Here is a 9,601-nt window from a genome sequence, read left to right as displayed (position 1 = left end):
ACCACTGAACAAGTACGAGGACACCCCTAAAAAAATTTGGGATACCCCTGAGTTGAAGGTCTAGTTCCGCCACTGGCCTTAGGGTACTAACTTATTTTTTTAACAGGTTTAGGTTCTATGGTTTCAATTTTGTAACACCTTTGGGTACTAACACCAAAATTAGTTAATTAATGACTAAAATACCCTTGCATTTTTTTAAGTTTATCAATGTAACACATTTGGGTACTAACACCTAATTTTATTTAAGTTTAAATCAATTTTACAAAATCTATTTATTTTTTTATTTTCATTATTTTATTATATCTTTTAATTAACATAAACTCTATTTTTTTTTCATATTTTTATTAAATTTCTTATTTAACATGAAATCTACTTGTTACACCAGTATTTTTTTAAATAAAATCTACTAGCTATATAGTTTTATGTAAATTAAATTTTCATTTTCAATTTTGGATTGAAATGATTGATAATAATAATAAATATCTTTCATGTAAAAAAATTAAGCCTTTTTTAACTCGTTTTTTTGTTCATTTACATTTTACTATTTTAGAAAGATATTTAATTTACAATGTTTTTTTATTAATGTTTTTTATTTCCAATTTTATTAATTAAAATTTTCATTTCATATATCGAATGGAAATGCAGATTCTCTCTGCGATCTGGTCGGGCCACTTGGATTTTAAAGGCAATTTTTAGAACGTGCTTCATGTTTTTATATCAATGATGTAACATTATTGTTTTCATTGCAATTAAAGCAACGTTATAAATATCAATATATTACTTGTAGTTTACTCATCGCATCGGGATAAAAATCTTACTAAAATTACTCAAAATTACCCATGGCATTATAGCCTAGTGGCATATTGGGGGTGGGATAAGGTTTTGGGACCAATAGATCCTGGGTTCGATTCTCACAAAGGGGGTTTTCCCATATTTATTGGGTTTCCTCCTGAATTGGTGTATAGACATTATATTGCCTAGTGGAGATGGATATGATCGGGTGGTTCTGCTGATGGCATGATGATACTCCAATGGTCCGTCGTATAGGCATTATATCTCCTAGTGGAGATGGATATGATCGGGTGGTTCTGCTGATGGCATGATGATACTCCAGTGGTCCGTCAGTGATCCAAATTTGCCGTTCAAAAAAAATGTGAAATTCTTATTTCATAATAATTCATGTGATAAAAAGGTTTTCATAACAATAACAATTCATGTGAAAAAAGGTTTAAAGCACAAATACGATAACGATATAACAATACAACTTATACACATTAAATAAATAAAAATAAAATACAGCACAATAATAGGTCACAAGTTAAAAACGTATTAGTCTATGAAGTATAAATGTAAGACTCTTAGGGGGACGGGGCGTTCAAAGCCCAACCTTTGTGATAGGGGTGTGCATGGTTTGTAACGGGTCAGTTCGGTTATTAGCATTAACCGAAAACGAAGTCATCGGTTTATTTATTTTGTTAATCATTCGGTTTTTGGTTGATCTATTCGGGTTTTTTTTTTGGTTTTTGGTTCGGTTTGGTTATTTTCGGTTAATAACCGAAACCAAACTTAGGCTAAAATTTTTGCTTGAAAATATATGTAATGGAGATATAAGTACATTAAACAGATGTATAAATAAATGAAACGGAAGTATAAATACATGAAATGTACGTATAAAATATGAAATACATGAAATGAATGTATAAAAGCTAGATATATAAAAATAAAATGTGTCTAGTTAGGTTAGGTTAATTGAGGGTACAAAAAATAACCAACATGGCCGGCCCTGGGGTGGGTGGAGAGGACCACCGATCAGGGTCCGATATTTCGAAGGGCACTTTATTTTATGAAAAAACTCGATATGTATATGTAAAATATATTTTAATAGGGTATACCCATACAAAAACCAACATAGGCCCACTTACAAAACTATTCTTATGGTTTAGATTAGTTACTAGCCCATTGACATTAGGTTTAGACGTTTAGTGAGCCCAATACCCAATTTCGTTAAAGCGTAAGGGCACGTTTTTTCGAGCTCGAACAGGGTACACGAATTTACAGGGCCGGCCCTGATTACCAATAACCGATTTTCAGTTAATTCGGTTAACTTCGGTTCAGTTTCGTCAGCTTTTGGTTCGGTTTCAGTTAACAATTCCGTAATTGCTCACCCACCTTATTAACCCTTATCACCACTAATTATCGTGTGTTACCTCATCCTAACTCGTGTGAACCCAAACGAACCAATACCACATGTGATGGTGTTATAGCTCCATCACTTGAACCCTTATGCTTCCCAAGAAAATCAACACCCGCATTCTCCTTCATTTCGTGTCATCTAGGGTTGGATCACGAACCCATAAATGATTCCATCTAGCTAGATGAAGGCAATTGCAGCGGGGTTCCCGCCCAACCCCTCCAACTCGTGTTGTAAACTTGTGTACGACTATAAGCCCCATCCCTCCTTAATGGGTTCATCATCGTCAACTTTCTATTCTAAAGCAAAATGACACCAAAACTCCAAGATTTGTTAGGCGGAAACAAAATGAACCAAGATGCAAAGCGGTAACCAATCACTCGACATCTTCAAACTTCTAAAGGCTATTAAGTCGTTTGGTAGTATACTCTTCACGGAGGTGCCATGCAATCTACTGGTGTTCGATGTGACATGGAGGATTGTCTGATGTGACGCCACACGCTTTCCTTATGCTTGGTTGAAGTGTCACTACGTAACGAAGAACAAAGGTCATTGCGGAGTTGTAGAAACACCACACCCCACGTGTGGGGTTGTAGACCGGCATGTAGCACATATATACCCTAAGGCCTAGTGATTTAGGTCTTGGGTATTGTTGGTCTTCGATTAAGACTTCAAACATTTAAATTTGTTAGCACATCTTTTTTTTATGCAAAGTTTTCGATTTTTTTTACGGGATCAAAATCGTGGCAAATAAAGATTTTATGAAAACTCGGTAAGTTTTCATATATCAAGAAAGAAATATTTATAATTCAAAATTAAGATCTTGACAAAATACAATCTTTTTATTGATAACGCAATTTTTATAGCTGTAAATAACAAAAATAGCAAAACTAAACACTCTAGATATATATAAAAAACATTAAATTGTGCTTGTTATAGGCATAAAGGTTACTAAATCAAAATCTGAAGCATCCAAGAAGAATGTGGCAGAAATATATTTGTCTGGTTGTTGGATTTTTATAGATTTAATCATCTTCCCGTTTGAAATGATGAAAACTTCTGTTTTGAATACTATCAAGTCGTCGTCACTAGTTGATACAGACAAATTTCATGTTCACATACGTGTCTGCTAACGGTTTGAACGGTGCCACTAACCTAGTCCATCAACTTATAACATAACCGTGTTATCTATGTTATAATGCATGAGAAACGGACATTTTAAGATAAAAAAAATAAAAACTTTTTCTCTCTTAATTTATAAATAAGCCTCTACAATAAGGGTAAATTGATGTTTTAAATAATAATTATATTTTAGTCCCCCATCTTGTTACACTTAAATCCCTAAGTTTTAACATAATTATAAGTAATTAGTTACATTTTTCACCTCCACAACAAACTTATAATTCTTTGTCATATTCTTGCCAAATCTTATAAACTATAATGTTCTAAAAAAATCTAAAAGTACCGTGACGACTTACTCATTTTGGCCAACATTTCGATAGTTGTTTTGGTCAGTATTGACGTGTGGATTAAAAGGTACAAGTAGATAATTTCTTAGTGTACAAGTGATTAAAGTTCAACGTACTTAGTCATTATCCTAGAATGTTGAATAACTACAGAATGTCAGGTAATTAAATAACGTTAATTGATTCCTCTCATCTAGATTAGACTTTAATCCCTCATCTTTAACAATGCTATAGATAATTAGTTAGTAGTTACACTTTATCTCCTTATAAAAACTAACTACCCTCTCATCTAGATTAGACTTTAATCCCTCATCTTTAACTACCCTCATCTTTAACAATATTTTATTCTCTTTAATCCCTCATTACTATAGTTTTTTTAATTAAAAAATTGATATGTTACAGATTAACAGTGTCTAAAGGTGAGCAATAATTGAATAGTTAACCGAACCGAAATCAACAAAAAACTGTTTTACCGAAACCATTTTTCACTTCAAAACCTTTATTTTTCTTTGCTTTACCAAAAACATCCCCCTAGATAAACCCTTTGAATCTTAAACCTTTTTTCATTTCTAAAACCCACAAAAACAAACCTTTTCATTTTTCATCTTTTATTTTTGTAAAATATCAGTTATGAAATTACGATCATGGCTCAGTTTCAACTTTGCCAAAAAAAAAAAATGCCCAAAGTATCTGCAGAAGAAAAGACAAAAGCAAAGGACAAAACAGACAACCAACACGGGGCCGTGCTAAGGCAACACGGGGCGTGGTCAACTCTAAGATTTGTAGAATCTGCAATAGTACAACAAGCACACTAGCCACGAGCCGTGCCGTTGACACACGGGGCCGTGTTAGTACAAGACCTGACACTGCAGTTAATGAGGAAGAAAGAAAGAGATGGCCACGGGGCTGTGCCAGGCGGGCATGGGCTGCGGTGAACGTCTATCTTCAGCCTATAAATAGGGGTGCTTGGTTCCATTCCAATCCATCCCTTGGCAAACCACTTCTCTCTCACTTGCCACCACTCTACCACCACTACAACACCATCATTCATCTTCCATCATTTAGAGTGTGTAGTAGTCTCGGGATCCAAGATCGATCGTAAGAGTCTTTGTCAAACAAAGGCCATGCTTGGCTAAACTTTTACATCACTTAGTAAAGACAAATCTTTTATGTATTACTTTTTATTTCCAATCTTTGGCTCCTTTTTAATTGGGTATGTATTAATGACTTTAATAACTAGTTTTTTTATATTGATGGCGAATTTATCTAATCATTCTTCATATGTCGTTGATTCACATATTCATGCCTTTACGGTCTATATAAAGCGCGTTAATTGCCTGTAAGGGGGTTAGAAGGGTGAATGGGTAAATTGTATGTCTCGTTTAGTGTATAGATCCTGCGAGAACCTGGTTCAAGCTTAGTAATACTTCACAAGCGGACGGTCTTAACCCCCACGGGAGAAGTAAGAAACGCTTAAATCCCTTATTTATGAACTACTATTAAAATTTTAAACCAACCCCGCGAGGATTGTATCCCTGCTGACTCAGACCAAAGGGTTGAGAGTAACGCTGTCTGGAAGGGGGCCTACCACTTTTCGCATTAATAACTTACTTAATTATCTTTCAATAATCCGATCTTGCGGGACTGTATCCCTCCAGACTCAGACCAATAGGTTGAGGGTAACGCTGCCTGGAAGGGGGCCTGCTACTATAGCTTAAATATAATCTCTTAAAATCCCCAAAGTGCGGAAATTATTAAAGAATACATAAAAAGATGAGTTGGAACCAAGTGATTCCTTCTTGTCTATTTGTTTTTCTTATATTTTATTTTTGCTTTTTATTTTATCTTTTATTAGTTTTATAAAACATTTTCATCAAGGTTTGGTCAGATTAGACGTTAACGATAAGCTGGTATTAAAAGCTCTTGTGTCCTTGGACGACCTCGGTATCTTGCCATCACTATACTACGTCCGCGATGGGTGCACTTACCCTAACGTGTGTGTAGAGTGATAGTAGTATATCGTGTTTATACATTTAAAACTTGAATTTTGCGAGTAAAAAGAGCTAAAAATATCTAAAAAATATAACCTTACACGCACACATCAATCCTGCTAGTAACTTACAACGTATGTACTGATCCACCAAGTTATAAATACAAAATAATAATAATAATAATAATAATAATAATAATAATAATAATAATAATAATAATAATAATAATAAATTACAACTATTTCATGTATAATTGAGTTATAGTTGAGTTATGTATACACCTCAATAAGAAGAAAAAACTATAAAGTTATGAAAAAAATTTTAAAGCTATGAAAAAAACTAAAAAAGAGCTCGTATAGTCTAATCATATAATTTGTTTTAAATTTTTTAAGATTATCTCATCCTATTTTTTATTTAATTAGACTAAAATTAGATAAAAATCAATTGCAAATCTATGTTTATCGGTTTCTTCAGGCTTTAACAAATCGTTCTCCACCAGACAAATTGAGTTCTTCAATTCCATTGATTTTTCTTTGCATCTTATTGGGTTCTTCCATAAAAGGTTTACGCGGTTTTCGAATTTCATTAGTTGAGCATCTACAACCTTAGGTACAACATCTAAAGGTCAAGAAAGTCACCGAAACAATCCAAAATTTCAAAAACCAAAGAAAGACAACTAGGTTTAGGGTATGTTCGGCCATTGTTTAACTATATGTTATGTTTTATTTTGTTTGATTTACAGTGATTCAAGGTGTATGTTCATAATTTTCTAACGAAGAACATACTAGAGGTACATAATTTTGAGACAACTAACCATATTCTCGTCCCCTACTCCATCGTTGCAGGCTTCTACGTTGCATCAATTTGCTATCATGGTTAACAAAAAGGTAATGTTGCATTGATTATCTATTATGGTTGACAAATACACATATAACATGATTTGAGTTCACACACACACATATATATATATATATACATAAAAATGTTGGTAGTGAAGTGAAAAAATCATCTCAAGATAATGTAGAGTTCTTAAGTTAAAGGTCTGCGTTCAACAACAAGATCTTATTTTGAGTTAACTGCCATTTTGGTCCCTGAGGTTTGATCACTTTTGCCACTTTAGTCTAAATTTGAAACCTTTTGCATCTGGGTCCCTCTTGTTTCACTTTTATTGCCATTTTGGTCCAAAAATGAAATCAGGTCATATTTCTCAAATTAAATCATGGTATTTTGTCCTTTTTCTTAGGAGCAAAATGGTTATTTCATTTTTATTTTATTTAAAGCTTTTATTAAAACAATCCCTCACTTCTTCTTCTACCTCCTTCTTCTACCCCCACTCCTCTGTATCTCTCCTGCATAACCACCATCCATCACCACCTCCACTACCATCAATCTCCACCATCGCGAATAGAGTGTGAGAAAGGGGAGTTTTGTCGGGTACGATGGAAAGAGGGTTTCAATCGGGTTCGATTAATAAGGATCTGACACCAAAACAAAACAACAAACAATCACCATCCATATCCAACAATTCATTCACACAAGCAAATCGTCGAACACCTGGTGTGCACCCACAAAACTCAAACAAAAAACCAACAAACATACCAAGCATCACATGCGAAACCATAAAAAGTATCAGTAGGAACAGCTATAACCTTCCCAGCTCTCAAAGCTTCAACTGCTTCATCCGCATAAACCTCTGTTGTTGCTGGTCGAACAATCCCATAAACACTTTCAATATCATGTTTGCATTTATTCGAACTCCAGGCCATTTTTCTTATTGATTTGCCTACAAGTTGTTGACGAATTCTTGATAATCCGAACTTCGGTACACCCGAAATTATACCAAAAGATAAAAAAAAAAAGGTTTGAACTTAAAGATAGAGTGGAAACATTGAAATTTTGGAAGAAAAACAGAAAGGGTACCTGGAATATGGTTGAAGAGGCAATCGGGAGGATATTATGGTGTGGTTTATCGTCGGAGAAAGGTGGGAGACGGTCCAGCGACATCTTGGAAAGATCTGACGGCTCTGTTGTCACCACCAACATCTTGGAAAGGAATCTCCGGCGAGATTCCGGCGTGTATCACCGCCTTACCTCACCTCCGCATCCTTGACCTTATCGGCAACCAGCTCACCGGAAAACTACTTCCGACATCGAAAAGTTAGCAAAATTCACCGTGTTAAACGTCTGGATAACAAACTCTCCAAGAGATTCCGACATCGATTGTGAATTTAAAAAGCTTAATGCAGGTGTGTGTGATAGAGATAGAGAAGAGAGAGAGAGAGAGACAAAGGGGTGTTTAGAGAGAGAGAGTGTGTGTGCAGGGGCGTTTTATCTTTATATATTATATAAATTTTTTTATATAATGACTATTTTGCCCCTAAGGAAAAAGACAAAATAGCAGGATTTAATTTAAGAAATATAACCTGATTTCACTTTTGAACCAAATTGACAATAAAACTGAACCACAGGGACACAAATGCAAAATGTTTGAGTTTTGGACTAAAGTGGCAAAAGTGATCAAACCTCAGGGACCAAAATGGCAGTTTACTTTGTTATTTTTTTAAGAGAGTGTTTGGGATTACGTTTTGAAGTGATTATTTGATTATTGCGTTTGTAAAACATAAATAATCTAAAAAGTGTTTGGATGAAAAAGTGATTATCTGCCTCAAAAACGCAGTTTTGGAGAAGCATGTACCTACATGTTTTTTCAAAACGCAGTTTTGGAAAAGCAAAATCTATTTTGAAAACGTAACACCAAACACCCCCTAATTCATTTCCCTTTAACCACAATTCTGGCCTAATTTTTATGTCGCCTAGGGCCTAATTATTTTTAGAGTTCTCACGGACAACCCTGATTGAAAAGCGTCATCATCACACCCGCCAATACGATAGCGAGCGCCATCTATTTCATGTGTGGGCCCCCTTTTCCTTTCCATCAATCACCAATTTTCTTGTTTATTATTAATAGTTAAAGAACCTTTATTCCATAGTCCAGACCATGCTAATGACGTATAAGACTTATTTCACACCACATAACCCAACCATATAAAAGATGGACCATGGGAGCTTACAGTAGACCAGCGATACCATATGGGAATGCCATGCGCCTAAACGTCCGGCTTTGACTTTGACTTATGCTTCGGAGCCGTTAGTGGGGAGCGTAAGCGTCAATCAAGGACAGAAAATATAAAACAATAATAAATAAATAATTTAATAAATAAGCATGTAAATATATAAATATTAATGATTTGGGCTGGGTCCCAAATGAGCTGGCAAATCATGTGGCTCTATCAATATGATTATGGCCGTTTATGGTTATATTTAACACTTTCATTATATCACCCACCTTGTTTATTCTCCTAGCAAAAAGTTTATAATATTTAATAACAAAATTAATACTATCTCCTTTTGTTGCTCAATTTAATATGCATGACCAATTAGAAAAAAAATGAGTAAGGGGATCTTAATTAGGGTTTTAATGGTTTAGATCTCTTACTCGTTTGACACTTAATGGTTCAGATATTTTGTCTCTGAATGGTTCAGACATTTGCCTCTGAATTATACTGATCTAATCTGAATTGGTCAGACATTTGCATCTGAACGGTTAAGCATTATACTAACTCTTAATGATTCAGACATTTTACTGGTTTAACACTTTATGATTCAGACATTTTACTTGTTTAAATTATACTGACTTAATCATATTTATGTAATTACATAAATTAATAATTGAATTTATGAATATATTTTTATTTTTCTTTTGAGTTAAATATGATTTTAGTCCTTATGGTTTTGGTTATTTTGCCAGTTTAGTCCAAAGGTTTGAAACGTTGTCATTTTAGTCCAAATAGTTTTAAACGTTGCCATTTTAGTCAATTGGGCTAACTGCATCCCTTTATTTTGTTAACCAGAAGGACATTTCGGTCATTTTACATGTAATTCTGTTAACTAGA

This window comes from Helianthus annuus, chromosome 13 (assembly GCF_002127325.2).
Source record: "Helianthus annuus cultivar XRQ/B chromosome 13, HanXRQr2.0-SUNRISE, whole genome shotgun sequence".
Taxonomy (NCBI): Eukaryota; Viridiplantae; Streptophyta; class Magnoliopsida; order Asterales; family Asteraceae; genus Helianthus; species Helianthus annuus.
Note: the sequence above shows the minus strand (reverse complement) of the source record.